The sequence below is a fragment of the Temnothorax nylanderi genome, unplaced genomic scaffold (assembly GCF_030848795.1).
Source record: "Temnothorax nylanderi isolate EJ_2023f unplaced genomic scaffold, tnyl_v1.0 TNYL_tig0488_pilon, whole genome shotgun sequence".
Lineage (NCBI taxonomy): Eukaryota > Metazoa > Arthropoda > Insecta > Hymenoptera > Formicidae > Temnothorax > Temnothorax nylanderi.
Window position 1 is genome coordinate 60124 of NW_027249550.1, and position 22624 is coordinate 82747.

At 34.4% G+C, this 22624-nt stretch overlaps 1 protein-coding gene and 1 long non-coding RNA gene across 8 annotated transcripts in view; one reads left to right on the plus strand and one right to left on the minus strand.

Annotated features, from left to right (window-relative positions):
• LOC139783314 (uncharacterized) overlaps positions 1-22624 on the minus strand; it is a 58105-nt gene that overhangs the window by 21587 nt on the left and 13894 nt on the right. The window lies entirely within an intron of this gene.
• LOC139783318 (uncharacterized) lies at positions 14230-16885 on the plus strand. 2 transcript variants are annotated; one of them, XR_011721218.1, is made up of 3 exons: positions 14230-15071; positions 15133-15329; positions 15405-16885. It is a non-coding gene; the product is annotated as an uncharacterized lncRNA (long non-coding RNA). The 2 variants fall into 2 exon arrangements; XR_011721217.1 differs by having other exon boundaries at positions 14230-15329.

Below are 22624 nucleotides of genomic sequence, written 5' to 3' on the forward strand. Positions count from 1 at the left end.
AGAAATCATTACTTTTTAAAACATAGTTTTTGTTAGAATAAAGATTGCATGGTTTTTTTTAAATAAAATAAACACTCATTATATAATTGTCAGAAACTTAACAGAAACTTAAAATTTATTTATTTATTTATTTATTTAATTAATACAGTTTTAAACATATTAAACAGTAAATAAGATTATGCTTAATTCTGCTGCCGCAAAAATATTTGGACACTCAATATACTTTATGATTTAGTGATTCTGGGAAATCGGTTAGACTATTTCTTAAGCTTGTTTGTAAACACGAAATGTGTGGCTTAAATTTCGATATGAGTCAGTTTCACTTAAGCATTCCTACAGACTACATGAATTAATAATTAACGCTAAGAATGAGACTTAAAGGTGAAAATATTTCGTTTGATAATTGGCAGCTTGTTATTTAACATTATGAAAAAGGCAAATCGTACCGAGAATTCGGTAAGTTACTAATTCTGAGTAAAAGCATGGTAGCAGACATTATAAAAAGATGTGTTCTTGAAGATCGCATTGAATCAATACTTCAGAAAGGACGTCCAAAATTACTACTCATAGGATAAGCGTAAAATTGTTAGAAAAATAAAAAAAGTGCTTCAACGTTGACCACAGAATTATTTGAAGAGACTGGCAAGAAAGTACATCCTGATACAGTTCGTCGAGCATTAAAAGAAAATGATTACAACGGTAGAATTGCTCGTAAAAAGCCATTCATAAATAAGGCGAATCGTAAGAAAAGATTAATTTTCGTCAAGGAGTTTATTTCTAAAAAGCAAGCCTGGAATGATATGTTATATTCGCCGATAAAAACAAATTTAATATTCTTGGATCTGATTAAAAATAATAAAGTAAACGAAGAATTAAAAATAAAAAATTTGAGACCAACCATGAAACACGATGGCGGAGGTTTAATGGTTTGAGGTTGTATTTTGACTAGAAAATTAGACGAATTGGTTTTCATTGATGAAATTTTAAATAAAAATAAATATTTAGGTATAAAAACAAGAACCTTTCCCATTTTGGGCCCCTCGTATCTAGTAATGAGTCGCATATTAATTAATATATCGGGTATAATAGATTATGGAAAACGTGATATTTATTGCTGAAAAGGCTGCCGGAAGCTGCAAATCGGAGGTTCTCATTAAGGAGGTTCAGTGGCTACAAAAAAATGCAGCCAGTTTCATGAAATTTTAATATGTTGTTCTGGAATGCAAAATAGAATTATGTGAATTTTTTGGGAATTTTTCACCGTCCCGTTTTGAAAAAAATCTACTCCAAAAATTGTACTTTTTAGCATAGGTTCTTATGGGAAATGACATACTGCACACCTTCAGAATGAAATAAGTGCAAGAAAAAATGCAAATGATAAGGAAAAAAAAATATTCACATGTAACTTAATAATTTACAAATAAATGAGTGAAAGAAAGGGGAAGGTTACCGCACATTTCGTAGAAAAATTAATTATTAAAGCATAAATTGCTTGATTTTTCGTCTGCTAGACTGCCACGGTCGTGAGCAGCAGCACGCACTATACACGCGGCGACCAATCAGAGCAATCCCCTTCACTCCTACTACTTCAAACGCTAGTGCGCTGTTGCCAGAACCCCCGCGTCCCACTACTCCCCCCGATGAAGCCATCGAACCTTCTTAAGAAGTTAAGTTTTTTCATCTGACGATTCTAATGAAACAAAAATATTATTTGCCCACCATATATTACTTCCACTTATCCCATCCGTACACATATCACCTCCTACCCCCTTCTTCGTACATAGGTAGAATACGATAACTACAGTCATGGATATCTTATCATAAAAAGCAGATAAAATTATAATGTTTTGAATAGGTCTCGAGAAGAGCTATAAGGATATACAATAAAAAATAGGAAATCCCATTTAAAAAATTTAAAGTGACCTTGACTTGACCTTGGCGACGCCACCCAAAGCTAAACTCACAAGGCTGGTAAATAGACCTTTTTAAACCCTACAACTTTTGTCTGAAAAATTGTTTTATAAAACTTATATTTTTCGAGATATATTTCGCCATTCCGGGACTTTTTAAACATCCTGTATAAGTATTATGGTATACATAAGTATGCCATAGTATTTCAAAGTAGTTTATATTACCTGTTACTATAGATATACTGTTATTATAGGGAGATGTCGTAGCTACTGAGAAATCGAATAAAAGAATGCCGTTTAGTACATTTTTCTAATGTTTCAAAAAGTGTATCTCTGAATGGCGTTGACTTAGGACCGGTTTCACCATCTCCGATTAGTTATCCATTGGAACTGACCAATCGCATTTGTCGTTAAGCAGTTTGACCAATCATGGTTGGCTTAATCGGCTGATTAAACTAATCGGAGATGGCCAAACCGACCCTTAGAGGATTATGTCTATAGAATATTTTGATCGTCTAACAATAATCTTTTATTTTAGCTAAGTCTCGTTACTAAACACGAGAGGCCCAAAACCTATATAAAAATGGGCAAGGTTCTTTAATAAAAAGTGCTAATAATATGAATATAGAAAAAAGTTTCAAATTTTATCATGATAATCGCGCGCGCGCATCGTACTTCCTATGGTACATTTAAACCCCTGAATAGGATGTGCTTACTGACGAACGAATTCTCCGATAGCGTGGACTTTTTTCAAACATCTCTTAACTGACTTAACTTTTTTAAACGATCAATACTTTACTGTCTTTGTTAGATCTTATCTGTTTTGTAATGTAAGTTGTAAATTTGTATTTTTCTTTTCAGTACTTTACTCTGCAATCTCTGCATCTGATCTCTTGCTGATGTTATAATTAAAATTATACTATGTATACTAAAGAAAGATCTCTGAATCCCGCTTATATATAAATAAATAAATAAATAATGATCCAAGACGGTGGAAAGCATAAATTGCGAGAATATCAAGAATTCAAGAATATTTATTATATAGGATGTCCCATTTTAACTTTCGTACCGTAATATCTCGGGAACCAATGATTTTATTGAAAAATGTTTTAGACAAAAGTTGTATGGTTTGGAGGGGGCCATCAGATGAGCTGACTAAATTTTGGGTCCGGCGCCCACTTTAGATCCAATAAGACCCAACTTGATTTTCTTTAATGGAAATTGCAATTTTTTTATTGTACCATCTTTTTCTACTAATTAATTTGAACAACTTTTGTCTGAAACATTTTTCTATTTGCCTAATACTTTTTGAGATATTCAAGGAAAACTTGGTAACTTTTTCAATATTTAGCTTACGATATCTCGACAATTGTTTGTCGGAGGAAGAAGTAGTACAGGACTTTTTGACTTGATTTCGTCTCAAAAATATGCTATTGCAATAGTACTCCAATTTTTTTAAATATTTGTATATACATGAAAGCTCCAAGGAGATGCATACATCCTGAAATATTACGGTGCAAAAGTTAAAATGGGACACTCTGTATAATTACCCAAAGGTATTATATCCTCCACCACGGTTACCATATTTAAATCCTATAGAAAATTTATAGGATTTATCGATCGTAATATTTGGAAACTATTTCTAACATGCTCAAATGATTGCAGCATGTTATTTAACAAGAAGGTTATTCAACAAAATACTAAATTATTATTTCGTTAATATAAATATAAATATTGTATTTATATTATTTGTTTTGTTAAGTGTCCAAATATTTTTGCGACACCAGAATTAAGCACAATCTTATTTACTGTATTTAAAACTCATTTAATATGTTTCAAACTGTATTAATTAAATAAAAAAAAATTACGTTTTTGATGACTATAATAAATGTTTATTTTATTTAAAAAATCATGAAATTTTACTACAACAAAAAAACTATGTTTAAAAAAAAATTCTCAAAAATTATGGTGTCTGAATATTAAAGCAAGTAACTGTATATAACGTGCTCGCGTACATGATGTATACAACATCCTAATATGTAAAATAGCAATACTGTTTATTGATTTAACAGTCAACTCATATTTTACATACGCGCTTGTTGCATATATTAACGCCACAACACGATTTTATTCTTCTTCTATCGACGCGCGTTTCCGGTCTATACATAAAACATATTGAAAAATAGATTTTCAACTGAATCAGTCGAATGAACATTGAAGGCATTTTCATAAGCGTGATAATGTATGTCGGTTGACGTCGCGGTAAGTCCTAAAAAGATAAGTGGACACTTTGGATACAGTGTAACATAACATCCCTCTATATCAGCAGAAGACCAGCGAAATTTAACACCGAGGTTTCTTTTTACGATATGAATCAAATTAAAATGCATAAGTGTGATTTAATCAGCATACTTGAACACGAGACTAAACGTACAGATGCGTCGATTCTGCAAATATAAGATACAAGCGAAAGATGCGCGTAATTAAGAGTCAGTTTATTTAAAGGCAGAAGATCACCCTGCCTTTAAATTATGAGCCGTGGGCACACAAGTCTTTTTATCTTAACTCTAGGTATACACACTAGGGTCTCCGAGACGCCAGATAAAGTTTGAAACTCTACTATTGGTAGAATAAATAAATAGGGGGCCTAGGACCGCCTTGTAAAAAAAGTTTGAAGTTTATTCGGCAATATTTAAGCGGCAAATTTTTTTGTACTTTGAAATGTGCTCTTTCAAAATCTGCAAAATTTTCTTGATTATCTCTATTAACAAAAAAGATATATTATTAGATAATTTTTTCAGCAATTACAGTAAAATGACATTTTTTCTACACTAATGAGTGATTACAATTTTTCAAAGCAAGTTTATTGATACTTATTATAATTTTGAATAAACGTACATATTTTTCAGTTTATTTACGATCTGAAGAAAAAAAGGCAATCAAAATACAATGATTTTCTTAAAAGTTATAGTGAAAAAAATAGCAGGGGTCCTCCAGACCCCAGTGTGTCATCTACGTATGCGAGAAATAAGTGTGTATACCTAAAATTAAGATAAATATTATCATAATGACGAACGTATGTTTAATATGTGCGTTAGATGATACAGCTGCACAAACATAGATCATAGATGTTTAGGCTGCGGTTATCGACACTTCTTCGAAATAAGTAGTAAATAATTCTCAAAATAATCATAGATAAAATTCTATAAAATTTATTTAAATACGTCTGATGTTTTTATAATAAGGGTTTCCAACCTTTTTTGTCAAGAGGGACGCATTAAAATTAGTACTGACTGGAGAAGGGGAAGGGCAAATAAGTGTTTTATTTTTGAAAATCACAAAAATAAAATATCTTTATTTTAAAATTCTCTTATATTATAAAACTCCTATCAAAACAAACGCCTCGAAGCTAAAAGTTACGGAGCTGTACAGATGTGTAACGCTAGCCGAGCTGTATTTATTTCGCAATAAATTAGTTCTTTCAAATGAGCTTGTGTTTAATTTCCGGCGGGAGCGCACGGAAGCGAGTGCGAGTGCGAGGTGCGAGTATGTGAGTGTGCCACAGGTGCGATACTGCCGCGAGCGTAACATTGTTACGGGCTGCGTTTCAATATTTACTACCGGTACTGAAGATCTGTACGCGATGTGAATAATAAATTTTCAATACTGACAATGAATATCGGAACGCAGCTTGGGGGCTCGTCCGGGATCAAACGCTGCGTAGTGACGATGGAATATTGTCACGATGACGGCAATTTAATTCCAGCAAGAGACCCTTAGGCGGACACATCGGAGCCTACAATGGAAACGGCGCAGCGTGCAAGCCGTGCAGCAAGAGATAACGTTGGCGGAGAAAGATCGAGTACGCGATGATGCTGCGCTTGTGAGAAGAGGAGCGTCTTTAGAAAAATACCCAGCTAACCCAGGTAGCAGAGTGATGTCAAATGACGTATTAATAACGTCTTGATGATATCTCTAATGTCAATATAATATGTCATTAAAATGTCTTTAGACATCATCCTGCTACCTGTATCCCTATTCTGTAACTCTTAACGACAGGTTCGTTATCGTTATATTGTCGTTGCGCAGATGCAGATATGTGGTAAAAAAGCAGCGCAACGACAATAGAACGATAATGAAGCTGTCGTCAAGAATTGCAAAATTATTCTTCAGAGAAATTCTTTCTTATAATTTCCCTGAGGAAACGGATCTCGTACTATGAATACGCGGAGATACGGGGGCGGCAGTGTGGTCTAGTGGTAGAGCGCCAGACTCGTAATCTGAGGAACTAGGTTCGAGTCCACTAGAGCCATGTAAACATGGAAAGTTTTTTCCGAAAGCTGCGCCCTCCGTGCAAGATAGGCTCTTGTGCGGAGCAAACTGGGCTCCGTCTTTCGGAAAGAGACGTTAAGCCGTTGGTCCAAAGGGTTAAGTGAGAGGAGAAGGGTAGTATTGAATGAGAATTGAATAAAGGGTTGAGAACGTCCCTACAAAACGCCTTGCAACCCTGAGGGGAGTCAATAAACGTATTTATCTTATTATACGGGAGATACGGGGGGAGAGAGAGTAAATCGCGCGCGCGGAGCTCGCGGAGTGTAAATTTAAGGTTCCTGTTTACTCACCATTACTATCTCAAATTGTGACGTCAGAAGCAAGAAAATATATAATAAAAATTCTTGAATGAATATATTCAAATGGAAATATGTTTCAATAAAGCAACACTTGCAATCGATAGAACCGACTTGTAAAATATATCGAAAACTCTCCTTTTGTTTCGTTAATTAATAAGTAACCATATATCTAGAAATGAATTATGCATAACCAAAAACGAAATAAGCTATGTTCATAGCTAATGACAACTGTTAAATTAATAATATTTATATATATAGAAATAAATATGATTTAATTTCTCCCCGAAACAAAAAGATTATAGTTTTCGGTATATTTTACTATTTCCAATCTGAGATAGTAATGGTGAGTGAACAGGAGCCCGACATTTGACGGGTCGGTTTTGTTGCGATCGAGAGTTCTTCTCGTAATTCGATTTAATTGCGCGCACAAACCGCTGGAGAAACGCATCTAAAATTGTGGCTTTCACTTCGTGTTTACAGGGAAAAACGCATACGGTTTTGAAGTCCATATATGATTTAGAAAATTTGGAGTACGCGGAGCTGAAATCAAAATTAGAATTGCGTTTCGGAGAGGGGTTTTTTATCTCAGAATTATTATTCATAATTTACGAGACAAAAATTCGGGAAGGATTTGGCTTTCCTTGGTTCGGAACTGAGAAGGTTCTTGTTTAGCCTGAGTGCTCCTTTAGCCAGAGTATTCTTTCGCGATAAGAGTTAAATCGTTTGTGCTCAATTTATTTCAGCTCTTTCGGACGTATTTGTAAGAAAAACTCTTCAACTGGAGGGGATTACTTCGTTGAAATTGGCAGTGGGAAAAGCAAAGGCTGTCAAAATAATTCATAGGGATGGTTTTGAGAGAGGGATAATGTATATAATAATAATAATAATCTTTATTTATAATAAAGGATAAGGGATAAGGGAAAGGGAGAGAATATGAGGGGAAAAAAGGAGGGTATGGCTGGAAGGGATCCTGGCGTGGTAACAGCGCCAACCGGAGAGAATGTTGGACCTGTCGAAAACTGAGACAATAAAAAGTATTAACCAGCACACGTATTGCACAGGCATTGCCGTAGCGTCTTACGCCTTACATAATATTAATTATTTTAACTTGAATTATGTGTAATAGAAATATTTATTTAATTTTAGTGAATTTAATTATTTTATATGTCAAAGTTTACGATTATTTAAAGCTTTATTTAACTTTTGTTTATGTTAAAATAACTTTAAGACGTGTTAATTTTGTAAAAAATAATTGTGTTAAAGGAACTCAAAATAATATTTAATTTCTACGTGACATACATAAAATGTTAAGTTATCACGTTGAGATAAATGTAACACATGAAAATATTAAGAAAATAATAACATAGCTGTTGTATGTGTATTTTACATTGAAGTAATAATTAAATTTTAGTAACACAAGAAAATTTTAACGTATGGACCGATACGTACATACGATTTTTTGCTGCGTACGTGCCGCGTAACGCAAGATTCTCGTACCTAATTTCTGTACGTAAGGCGTAAGATACTACGGCAATGTACGTGCGCTGGCTCTTAGCCTCTCGCCTTTTCGATGGCAGGAAAATGATACGCTATCATTTCCACACCACCTTGCGGTAGATAGCTTGGTGCGTTTTTTTTTATAGTGGTTTCTCCGATAGGCCTAATCCACTCTCATTATTTAATGCAAAAATTGTTCGAAGTGCCGTCCTCTCTCTCGTATGCAGAGTTTGGCCCTTTGTACAATATTGCGCGTCGCACGGTGCGCCATGTCCGACGTAATAGTATGGAAGGCCGCAACAATAGCTTCACGTACCTCGTTTTCTCTGCACCATTACCCCGGTGCTCGATTAGACTTTTTATATGACCCCATACAAAAAAGTCTAATACATTTAAATCTGGCGACCGTGCCGGCCAGGCGATTGGGCCGGTCCTGTGAACTTGGCACACCATACCTAAAAATCTAAAAATTTTTTTAGAGTTCTGACTTTCTTTTGAATAGTTCTAGAGTTCTAGATAAGCATTTTAAATAGTTCCGATGATTAATTACAAAAAAATCGAATTTGAAAATATGGTGCGCTAAGTTCACGCAGCGCACCAAATCATGAAAATCAATTATTTCTTCGGAGTTCTAGTTTGTTTTAAAATAGTTCTACAGTTCTGTATCAAATATATCAATAGTTCTAGCAATTAGAGGCAAAAAATCGATTTCTGAAAATTTAGTGCCCAAACTGTAACACCTATCTAAGAAAGGTAACAGTTCCGATTGGATCGTATTTTTGCGACTTTTCCACGTAGTTTTGCAAGAAATTTTAATCACTTTCCAGTAATGCAATTATTTTAAAAATAAAAAACCATATTTAACACATAAGAAGAAATTTTTATTTAAGAAAAATTTTTTTACACGTTCTAGCCGATCTGATAAGAGTTCTGCGTAGCGTTCCCAAAATTCTACTAAAAAGTCATATAAGTTTTGTCTGTAATTATTTTTTCAAATTTTCGCCGTTTTTAACATTTAAAAATCAACTTTTCGACGATTTTTGACAGTTCTGGAAGTTCTATTATAATTTTCCTACAGTTCTGAACGTGTTCTAACATTTTCCAAAGAGTTCTAGTGATAAAAATTATGTAATTATTTTTTAAATAATTTTTTCTTTCAAGAAAGCCGCATTTACGGGTTTATAGGTGAGGCGCTCGCCGATTTTCGACAGTTCTGTGAGTTTTATTATAATTATCTTGTAGTTTTGAACGTATTCTAACATTTTTCAAAGAGTTCTAGTGATAAAAATTATGTGATTATTTTTTAAATAATTCTTTCTCCCGAGAAAGCCGCATTTACGGGTTTCTAGGTGAAGCCCTGGCCGATTTTCGACAGTTCTGTGAGTTCTATTACAATTATCTTGTAGTTTTGAACGTATTCTAACATTTTTCAAAGAGTTCTAGTGATAAAAATTATGTGATTATTTTTTAAATAATTCTTTCTCCCGAGAAAGCCTCATTTACGGGTTTCTAGGTGAGGCGCTGGCCGATTTTCGATAGTTCTGTGAGTTCTATTATAATTATCCTGTAGTTCTGAACGTGTTCTAACATTTTCCAAAGAGTTTTAGTAATAAAAATTATGTGATTATTTTTTAAATAATTTTTTCTTTTAAGAAAGTTGCATTTACGGGTTTGTGGGTGAGGAGCTGACCGATTTTTGACAGTTCTGTGAGTTCTATTATAATTATCCTGTAGTTCTAAACGTGTCTTAACGTTTTCCGAAGAGTTCTATCGATAAGCATTATTTATTCATTTTTTAAATAATTTTTTCTTTTAAGAAAGCCGCATTTACGGGAACTCTTTGGAAAATGTTAGAACACGTTCAGAACTACAGGATAATTATAATAGGACTCACAGAACTGTCGAAAATTGGCCAGCGCCTCACCTACAAACCCGTAAATGCGGCTTTCTCGGGAGAAAGAATTATTTAAAAAATAATCACATAATTTTTATCACTAGAACTCTTTGAAAAATGTTAGAATACGTTCAAAACTACAAGATAATTATAATAAAACTCACAGAACTGTCGAAAATCGGCGAGCGCCTCACCTATAAACCCGTAAATGCGGCTTTCTTGAAAGAAAAAATTATTTAAAAAATAATTACATAATTTTTATCACTAGAACTCTTTGGAAAATGTTAGAACACGTTCAGAACTGTAGGAAAATTATAATAGAACTTCCAGAACTGTCAAAAATCGTCGAAAAGTTGATTTTTAAATGTTAAAAACGGCGAAAATTTGAAAAATAATTACAGACAAAACTTATATGACTTTTTAGTAGAATTTTGGGAACGCTACGCAGAACTCTTATCAGATCGGCTAGAACGTGTAAAAAATTTTTTCTTAAATAAAAATTTCTTCTTATGTGTTAAATATGGTTTTTATTTTTAAAATAATTGCATTACTGGAAAGTGATTAAAATTTCTTGCAAAACTACGTGGAAAAGTCGCAAAAATACGATCCAATCGGAACTGTTACCTTTCTTAGATAGGTGTTACAGTTTGGGCACTAAATTTTCAGAAATCGATTTTTTGCCTCTAATTGCTAGAACTATTGATATATTTGATACAGAACTGTAGAACTATTTTAAAACAAACTAGAACTCCGAAGAAATAATTGATTTTCATGATTTGGTGCGCTGCGTGAACTTAGCGCACCATATTTTCAAATTCGATTTTTTGTAATTAATCATCGGAACTATTTAAAATGCTTATCTAGAACTCTAGAACTATTCAAAAGAAAGTCAGAACTCTAAAAAAATTTTTAGATTTTAGGTATGGTGTGCCAAGTTCACAGGACCGGCCCAATCGCCTGGCCGGCACGGTCGCCAGATTTAAATGTATTAGACTTTTTTGTATGGGGTCATATAAAAAGTCTAATCGAGCACCGGGGTAATGGTGCAGAGGAAAACGAGGTACGTGAAGCTATTGTTGCGGCCTTCCATACTATTACGTCGGACATGGCGCACCGTGCGACGCGCAATATTGTACAAAGGGCCAAACTCTGCATACGAGAGAGAGGACGGCACTTCGAACAATTTTTGCATTAAATAATGAGAGTGGATTAGGCCTATCGGAGAAACCACTATAAAAAAAAACGCACCAAGCTATCTACCGCAAGGTGGTGTGGAAATGATAGCGTATCATTTTCCTGCCATCGAAAAGGCGAGAGGCTAAGAGCCAGCGCACGTACATTGCCGTAGTATCTTACGCCTTACGTACAGAAATTAGGTACGAGAATCTTGCGTTACGCGGCACGTACGCAGCAAAAAATCGTATGTACGTATCGGTCCATACGTTAAAATTTTCTTGTGTTACTAAAATTTAATTATTACTTCAATGTAAAATACACATACAACAGCTATGTTATTATTTTCTTAATATTTTCATGTGTTACATTTATCTCAACGTGATAACTTAACATTTTATGTATGTCACGTAGAAATTAAATATTATTTTGAGTTCCTTTAACACAATTATTTTTTACAAAATTAACACGTCTTAAAGTTATTTTAACATAAACAAAAGTTAAATAAAGCTTTAAATAATCGTAAACTTTGACATATAAAATAATTAAATTCACTAAAATTAAATAAATATTTCTATTACACATAATTCAAGTTAAAATAATTAATATTATGTAAGGCGTAAGACGCTACGGCAATGCCTGTGCAATACGTGTGCTGGTTAATACTTTTTCGCCGCAGTGTATGTCATCTGTCGCTCGCCGCTCGCCACGCGCCGCGCGCCCCTCACCGCTCACCGCGCGCCGGGCACAGTGCCAGCCGAGACGCCGCCGAGACCCGCCTCTATCGCTCCTTGCGCGCTCATTCGCTCAGACGTTCAATTAATAACTCGTTAACTATTGCGAATTTTGCAAAATGGTACAGGACTTTTCTTTTCAGTTTGACCCAATCTACCCCAGCCATTCGGCTGGGTACTTTTATTTTTGACACCCTGTACATAACCTTCGAGCATGATTAATTGGTTTCATGGTTTAATTAACCCTTTCGGTACGGAGAGTGACTATAATCACTGTCCATTATACCGCCCGCTGCGACCGAGCAGTAACTATAATCACTGTCCACATGCTGCTCACTGTGGCCGAGCAACTTGAAATGTTAACTTGTTTTTGTTGATAAATTTTTTTAATGTTTTTGTTATTGAGTTTTATTACATATAATAATTGAAGGCGTTGAACGTCGAATGCCTAGCTCTCTCATCTGAATCGCGTATATCGGCAGATCGACACTTCGGCCACTGGAGGGCCGTTCGCGCCCCGGTCGCTCCGTACCGAAAGGGTTAAAAACCATGTTATTCGAGACTGTTACTCTTCATACAATTTTGATGAATTGAAAATCAATGCTGTTGAATTTCGTGCTATTGAAAACAATGCTATTGAGTTTCGTGCTGTTATAAACTACTCGATTCGAGACACCAGAATATAAAATTGAACACTTGGTTCCAAGAGTTTATAATTAAAAAAGCAGTGAAATATCCGTGAAGTGGGTTTGTAACTATAATTATATTCTAATAATATATAAAAATCTGTGCGAATAAAGTAATCAACATGGTTTTTTGTTGCATTTATGGCGTACGTTTGAGACATAAGTCGGATGGAATCTGATTTCACAGATACAGAATCGTACAGTTAATATATTGTAATTTGTAATGTGAGGAAAGTTAAATACTAAGCTTATTATTACTATAGTATATGTATAATATTGTTACGCACTCGTAGCTCGCGCTGAGACGCCCGTTACATTCGAGTTGCAGAACGAGGATTGTCCCTTGGTAACCGGCAGCTGTTGTTGATCAATAAGCGTCTTACAGCGAATTCGATACACTCAGTACGCACAGGTGCATATTAATTGCAACTGTGGATCGTTTGCGTCTTCGGCATTTTGACTATGTGGTATTTTCCAAAAATTTGTTTACCTAGCGCGTTCGTTTAAACTTATAGTTTAGACAAACTTATAGTTTAAACTTATAGTTAAGATCTTAAGGAACATCTATAAATTTTTTCAGAATTTTTGGTAAAGTTTTAGGTTGTTTAATATGCCGCGCACGCAAACGATCCGTATGCCGAAAAAGAGTGTACGGTTGCAGAGTTGTATATCATGATTTAATCTCTAATCTTTAAAGTAAAATGCAAATATCTCGATTAATAAAATGCCCAATACATATTTTACCAAATAGCACAATAAAAAATATTGAAGATTTCATGATTTAACCCGTTTATATTAAACATATACTTTACGTTGATTTGTGTTAATATTTACGACGGCTTTAATGTGCATCAGTGGCGCACTGAGTGCATTCAATCAAATTCGCTATTATAATATCTCTATTATAATATTGCTATTATTATAATCTCTATAGAGATTGTATTACAGTTTAAACTGTGATTGTGTGCCGAGCCGTTGGGCTGACAATTATAAGACGTATTTCTATCCGAGTTGTATTCGATCCAAAACAAAAGGGCAACTTTATTCGGATCGAATACAGCTTGGATAGAAATACGTCTTGTCAGTCCAATGGCCCGACACACAATCTCCAAAACTCCAAGGCGCTTTTGTTCATCAACAATAGCTGTCGGTTATCAAGGGATGATCCTCGTTCTTCAATCGGGTGTAACGAACGTCTCAGCGCGGGCGTAACAATATTATTATATTAGTATAACACATTATATTGTAACTAATATGTAAAAACACAATATTTTGTACCTACAACACAATTAGGGGAGACCGGGGCCTAACCGTCGCCGGGGTTGAACCGTCAAATCAAATATCTCGGAACCTGTATATTGTGCGAACTCGCTATTAACATTGTAAACGCTGCTTATGGTACCCATGTGACCAACGGAGTTTCGGCAGGTTACCTGCCGTGTTATGATTTTTACGGGGGCAAACGTGTTTTCGGAAGGTGAAAGTTACATTTTCTGCGCGTGGAAATTTTGTAATATCTGCAATAATATTTGCTCTCCAAATCTCGAGGTACGTGATTATAAAGAGTAATGCATGCTGAACACGAATCCAGTGTAGTTTTTTCATTATCGTTGATGTCTAATATTTCGATCAAACCTGAAACTTGTGTTTGGGGTTAATCCGTCAGTAAGCAGTCCGGGTGCATTTCCAAGGCATTTCCGGGCATTTCCAGGCTCACTGCATATGGAATATGGATGAGACGGGAATTACAACCGTTCAGACACCGAATAGAGTCATCGGACGTCGAGGAGTGAAACAAGTCGGGCGAGTGACTTTTGCGGAAAGAGGAACCCTCGTAACTATTTTTTAATAATGTTTTGCATAAAAATTTTAAATAAATTTTTATATTTTTCTCTTAAAAAACAATTATTAAGATGTATCTTATCATTTTTCAGGATTAGATGTACGTATATGTATTGAAAATGCAGTGTGACGGTTAAACCCCGGCATTTTTGAGATTTCAATTTTTCCACCGTTGTCGTTTTTGCTCTATACCGGTTAAACAAAGCGACGTAGATAAAAATTTCCTATATAAATTTTGTAGCTAAAGGTTCACTCTTTACAGTGGTATACCATATTTAACTAAAATTATTTATTTTCTTGTTAAAAATCGGCACCAAAAAAAAACTGACGGTTAGGCCCCGGTCTCCCCTACTTACAAGGGAACGGTCGGAAGTGTCCCTCACCGATTTGGATGGGCTTTGGATATGTTGTAGAGCATCAAAAAATATTAGACACGTATTTTTTTTAGCGGCATATCTCGACGTTTAGGGGTTGAAACAACCCCTCGAAAATAACGGATTTTATAGTTTTTAGCGAATATCTTCGAAAATATAAGGCGTAACGACAAAAAATTTATACGAAATGTTTATGGCTTTTTGTGCTCTTTACAATGGCGTAATCAGATTTTTTAAATTTGTCAAATTTTTTAATTTAACCCCACCCCCACCTATTATTTTTGCCAAATATAACAATTTTTCGTGAGGGTTCGGATTTCTCACAATCAGGTATGTATGAATATTTTCATAGATTTAACATTTTTTTAATTTTTGTATAATCTGTTTTCAGCGCTATATATAGATGCACGAAATACAGATCCGTGGGTTTATAAATTTGGAGCAGCAGCGTTGGGTCCGCTGGTTCCGGACTATGGACCAACAGAATAATGACGAAATTTGGGAAACTTCCGGCGACGTAGATATCTTCGGCTTACGTCGACTATTTGAAATGGAGGACGATTTTGAAGAAGAAGAAGAAGAATATTGGTAAGTTAATCGTTTTTCCAATAAAAAAATATTGAATTTTTATATTAATCATCTTATTGCATTTGTGTGTTTCAGGTAAAGAAAAGCAACGCGGACGCGGCACTCCGATATTCACAGTTGCAATCGATCATCGAGGAACTCCATGACACCTTGATATTCCATAAGAAATGGCACTCGATATATAGATGTGTACGATCTTGTGATTCAATATAACGACAGTCTTTTATTTTTATAAATATACATATAGTCCGGGAACATTCCCTCGTTACTTTACCACAAGGCTTTTCGACCAATCTATCTCTCTCTCTCTCTATATCTATATATCTCGCACGCACCTATGATTCTCTCTCTCCAAATTACGTTATGTACTTCTCGCTCAGCGACTCAAATCTATCTGCCGTCCGTCCGTGCCTTCCTTCAGAACGCGCGCGAAGGCTTTCCCCTACTCCATTTAACCTTCCGGACTTCCTGCTTATTTATTTTCGTGCTAACGCTATCCAACCGACTCATGCCTATCTCTATTTGAAAATTGTACACATATATCTATTCGAAAATCTTACAGATGTTAAATCGTGAATAGTTATAATTTGGGGACTCTTGAAATAGCGTTAACTCCTCGCTGTCAGCGCCTAGTGCTGACCTTTGCATCAGCGCTTTTGGTTGTCCCGGAGTTATAATTGGGATAGTATATACTGTATATACAATAATATTATTGTAGCGGTTAATGTGACGCACGTTCAGATTTGCGACTGCCCGCCCGATCTTACAATTCGGCGGTGGTATTTATAATATCGGAGTCGACATTCCGTTGCTAGCTCAGGGACTCTCTCGCTCCCTCGAACGCTCTCGAGATAGCGTTAACCTCTCCGCCCAGTTTGATCGATCGTCCGATGCAATCGTCAGGTCTTTTGGCGGAATTCAGGAATGACTTTAATCGCTAGGGTCGTATTACATTAATGAATAATTATACCGTTGTGCGCTCACAACAATTTACTTCGACGCGTATTTATAACACTGTTTTGCGCACGCGCCATTTGAACTTCGGATAACGTGATATCTTTTCCTCTGCTTGGACTTTCATCGCATATTATGTCGTAGTATATAGTAATGGAAATTTTTAAGCGTACGGCGCAACTGAACAGAAATAACGCAACACCTACCTACAGCGCGACGCCTATACCACATATCATCTCGTCTTGCCAAAAATCGAATAATAGTATCATAATAAAAATATACATGGATGTATTTGGCATTCGACGCTCTTAAATTTGCGTTGGAAAAATTGTTATATTTGGCAAAAATAATAAGTGGGGGTGGGGTTAAATTAAAAAATTTGACAAATTTAAAAAATCTGATTACGCCATTGTAAAGAGCACAAAAAGCCATAAACATTTCGTATAAATTTTTTGTCGTTACGCCTTATATTTTTGAAGATATTCGCTAAAAACTATAAAATCCGTTATTTTCGAGGGGTTGTTTCAACCCCTAAACGTCGAGATACGCCGCTAAAAAAAATACGTGTCTAATATTTTTTGATGCTCTACAACATATCCAAAGCCCATCCAAATCGGTGAGGGACACTTCCGACCGTTCCCTTGTTAGTGGTCGGAATTAGTTGCACTTTCGAGGCGATTTTCGAGAGCTACGCCTACTTCTCTCTCCTTGCCTCTCCGCTCGGCCGGCGAGCCCTATTCTTATCGAATTTCTTCTATCGAAATCCTGTTTTTTAATTTTTATATACGCATTACGCATGAATGTATTTATGTTGTAATTTCAACGTGGCAATGAGAAATTCGATAGGAAAAGGAATAGATTAATAATTAGGAAGAGCGCCCCTCGCAAGCTCCTGCGGACATATGACAATCCCGTGCTTGAGCGGCGCGCACGTCATTTGCAGGCAAGGTCTGTAAATAGACGCGAGGTCTATCTACGGACCTTGCTTGTAACTCTTGTAGGGCTCGCCAGCCGAGCGGAGAGGTAAGGGTAGAGAAGTAAGAATAGCTCTCGAAAATCGTCTCAAATGTGCAAATGATTCCAACCACTACGTCTGGCTTAAAAACACAAAGAAAATTCCCTAGAATTGATAATATGCTTACAATAGGATATATATTTTCAGACTGCTAAAAAACACAACAAGAAGAAAACAGAAGAATGTCGTACAGCAATAGAAAGAAAATAAAGAATTTTTCATATACTGTATGTTATTTCTAAATGTGCTAACACTTTTAACATTTTAAAAATATAATTAGTATAAAAACATTTTTATTACTTTAAACTTTATGTATATGTATATGGAGGGATAAAAGCCTTAGTGGCGTAAGACAAATTTTTAAAAATATTGACTCATGTACATAGATGGAATCTATACAATATATAAATTGCATCTTTGCACACAAGTTAATATTAAAAAAAAATTGACTTACACACCACTAAGGTTTTTTATCCCTCCATGTACAATATAAATAAAATGTGGTATATAAAAGTTAACATTTAATTTTAACATTTTTTTATAATGTTGCAATTATTATGTAGTTATAAAAAAGTATATATGTATTTATGAAATAAAGTGAAACTTCTAATTAAGGTCAGCTAATTAAAGATCAGCAACAATATACGTGCAATATAAATGCATGCAATAAGTAATACAGAAGAATCATATATAAAAAATATTAACGAATAACACCCCGGACCTTTGGCGTAATCTTTGCTAGAAACAAGTATACAGACTACAGAGAATATGATGAATCTAGAAGAAACATATGTATCTATTCCGAAAGTACGTACGAACGACAAAGTTTGGTTTCACTGACAGGTAAAATAATAAAAAAAAAATTAATTTTTAATGATATGTTTATTGCTCGTTGAAAAACCATATACATATATAGATACATATGAATATTTATTATTTAGTACAATTAAAAATAAAATACATGGTCCATATATGGACTTCGCATATGGACCTTTGATCGCGTATAAAGCTAGATCTAATCAACCAAATCTTAAAGAATTATATATGAAATAGGGGTAGAAAAAACTGAAAAATATAATAGAATTAGAAATAACCTGATATCTCAAAATTTGCGGAAGTTAGAGCTGCCACAGACATTTTTCAAAAAATTCAAAATTTTATAAAAAATAACCTCTTTACCGATCATCGCCAACATCAACAAAGCTTCCTCTATGAGGAAGCAAAAAGAAGAAATATACAAAAACGTTGAAAACTAAATTAAAAATATATCAGCAGAAATGCAGAAGATTGCACCAAAAAGTATCATCATTGATTTCGCTTGTAAAGCATTTATAAGATAAGAAATTATTATCCGAGGACGCTGCGCTTGTTACAAGTAAGTACTGGTTGACAGAGCATAAATGCTAAATATGAGGATAAATTCAATAATTATCCGCACTCTATTTCTATATATAATTTATTAAAACAACAGTAGAGAACTGTCAGATTAACGTGAGAATGTTCTCACGTGAACGAGAACAGGATGTTCTCACGACATTAATGTGAGAATGTACAGTCCCCTTTCTTTTATAATGAACTTGTTTCAGTATTCCACAAGTTTGCATATACCCTCAGCAAAAAAATGTTTTTGATTTGTTCCTTATTATAGCCAGTGTACGTTGTTCGAAGTCAGGCCTCTACTGTTGTTCTAATAAATTATAGAAATATAGTGCAGATAATTATTGACTCATCTTCGTATATTTGGGATAAACAACATAAAAGTATAAAAGACAACATGTGCACTATTTGCAAAAAGTTATTAATTGAAACCAATAATATATCTGCATTACAAGAAAGAAAATGTAAAGGAGGATTAATATATGGATCGAACGATGTTATAACATTATGTTATATTGCAGAATAAATAATAAAAGAAAATTCAAATATCATTAATAAACATTCTATTGAACGATAATAATAATTGCTTCGTCACGTTTATTATCTAATATATTTGATATTGCATATGTTCGAACAGGTTCCACTCCAAGATCATAGAACAGATAAAATTTGTACCGTATACATATTTATAGTTATGATTGTGGCATATATGCCACAAGGATTAAAAGTGTGTGTGTAAATTTATAAGGGTGTCCGGTAATAATCCCCGAACTTATTGTATGCAAGTAGAATGAGTTAAACCGAGTAGAAAAGTCTTCTACCATTTTGCTAAATTCGCAATACTTGGAAATGGGGCGTCTTTTCTCGCCACGCGCTTTTACTCGAGTAGATTGGCCGATCTTTTTCAACTGATTTCTCAGTATTGCGAATTTCGCAAAATGGTAAAAGATTTTTCTACTCGGTTTAACTCACTCTACTTGCATACAAGAGGTTCGGCGATTATTACCGAACACCCTGTATATAAGAACTTGTAATATTTCCATCTTGTGTTACATTCTTATTAAAATTTTAAGATGATCTTCAGAATACAATTTCAAGATTAACAAAAAGATGTCACTCTTATTTGACCCTCTAAGGAACGAACAACTTTTGTTTAAAAAGTTTCCTTCTAAAACTTACGAGTTTGAGATATTTGAGTGGATAAATTAAAATATATATATATATAAGTCACCCTATATACGTATATACAATATATAATGTCCGAACGTTCCAGCCAGACTGTGAGATCTTATAGGAAATTTAATTCTGAACAAAAAATTTCCTATAACATGGATCAAAAAATGTTTTCTTAAGAAGTTAGCGCCCAAAAATCTCTAAAAATCACGTTTTTTAAATATATTTTTACCAATATCTAGGAAACATATGAAAAGAAAAACGGAAGGTGAAAAGAAAATGAAAAACGTAATGTCTTTAGAAAAAAATTAATAAAAGAAATAAAAATCTTTTTATTTATAAAAATAAAATTAATTTATTACGTTTTCTATTTTTTCATCCTTCTAGATTTAGGATTTGTTTAAACAAATGCATTAAAAAGTAAATTTTTTAGTAGAATAATCAACAAGCAAGATAAACATTAAAAATTAGCTATGGACATAGCAGAAGCATAAATAAAGAGTATTTCTCAAAAGTTTTACCGTCAATAGTCGGAAAACACTTTTTTGTGCATTTGAAACTGGTTATCTCAAGATCTATGAAACGTAATAAAAATATTTTGGTCTCATTTGAAAGATAATTTAATTCTCTGCGACTTTCGTTTGAATACTTTTTGTTAAAAAAGGCATACTTTCCTACTTATAGGCAAAAGTATATTAAATAACATGATTTTAGAGGTTTTTGGGCGCTAACTTCTTACAAAAAAACTCACGGAAGTGTCCCTCTCCGATTTTGATGAGCTCTTAGTATGTTTATCTAGATGAAAATAAGGGTCACGTATTTTTTTATACACTACCGGTCATTAATTTCAATATACCCCCAGATTCGTTGATTTCTCTGTAAAGGATGAAGGACTTGGTTAGATGGCGCGTGTGTGAATGGTAGCGGTGAAAGTGCGTTGTGCGATTTTAGCTTTGTTTCTGCGTTTAAAGATTAGTATGTCCCAGACAGCACACAATATTTATGATAAATATTCATAAATATTTTTTACTATATATTTTTTTGAAATATTATATAAATATTTTATACATATTTCATATATATGAAGAAAAAATCTCATAAAAACTTTATTCAATATATTATTAAAATATAGAATAAATATTTTATATAATATTTATGGTAATTAAAAATAAATATTTGTAGTAATATTTTGTAAATATTTATCAAATTTTTGCTGGGAATGTCACCTGTTTCAAAGAGTGTAAACTATTTTAGCGCGCACCCGGCCGTATATATTCTTCTATTATTTTCTACGACCTTCGATCATTGTTCGCCTGCCAAGTCTTGTCTGTGATCGTCGATCGTATGCGGTGGACAGTTCAAAGTCCTGCGTAATTATAAGTCGTGTAGTAAGTCGCATATATATATAGTTATAAGTTATAAGTCTCGCGTTGTAGTCCGTAAGAATTTTATCGGCCAGTGTCGTTAAAGCTATGTGGCTTTCCATAGCCTTTACGCAGGGAATCAATTTCATAGAAATACAGCAGGTGATACAGGTACGTGTACGTTAATTAGCTTTGAGTGCGTTCCACTTAACGCTCACAACGCTCATATATAAGGATCATTCGTCCTTGGTTAACATTTGACAAACAAGGATGAAAAAATTCTAAAAGTCTTGCGAGCGTTAAGTGGAACGCACCCTTTATGTCTCGTTGTCCCCGGTTGTCCCTTTTCATTCTATCCCTCTAGATCATAATCAGTGTCAAAATAAACAAAATAAAATGTTGATAAATCATTAAAAACTACCAATGTTTAACATTGAATATTGTTCTCCGTAAATGGATTTAAATTAATCTCTACGTCTGTGACGGTGGGAAGATAATGCTTCCAGAAATTTCAGAACCACCTCAACCGATTAAAGACCTTTTATTAGGATTACACCCATTATCAAAAGACTTTTTAAATAACATTAAACAATATAACATGGTATTCCAGATGACGTCTTTTGGCGCAAAACAAGTATGTGAGAGTAACTTCATGCCCACTTTCAAGATTCAAGGGCAGGTGTATCATTTAACTAGCTGGTTACCCGGGCTTCGCCCGGGAGTCGTTTTTCTTGAAATGACTTTATTTGTGTTTCAATATCCTTATTGTGGACAAACATAAGGAGTGTGTCGGGTGGTTGATTTAAAGACGGTAGTTTAACTTTTCTGCATGAATAACACATTCTAGGTGCTTAAGTTTTAAACTTTTTTACTTGACAATGATCACATATTGCATCCATTTTCCCAATTATTACACTCGGATGAAATTGATATTCGTAATTTGAATCTTAACTAAATGCCTCTAATTTCAAATCGGACCGCATAAATGTTTTCGTGGATTAAACATGTAACCGGTCTTTTTCTACTCGAGTTTCACACTATTGAGTCATTTCCGCTTTTCCGATATTTCACTTATTGATCAGCGACATCATCCCTTGGTTTACCCAGGCGTTTTTTCGGGAATTTTGAGATTGCTCGCTCGCGATGTACACAGAACCTCGATTTTTCAATTAAAAAACCAATCAAGGAATAAAATTGGTAATCGGTAAGTGAAATACGCGCGCAAGGTAGGGTTAGGTGACCTTGTGCGCGTATTTGCTTTATTTCCAGGGATCAGACACTATCCGACTGTTAGCCCCGTTTCTTCGAAAACTACAGTTTTTAAGGATTTTTATATAAATCCTTTCTAAAAAAAGGCATGTTAAGTCGATAAGCGCGCGCGAAGCGCGCGTTTGTGATGTCTAGTAATATAT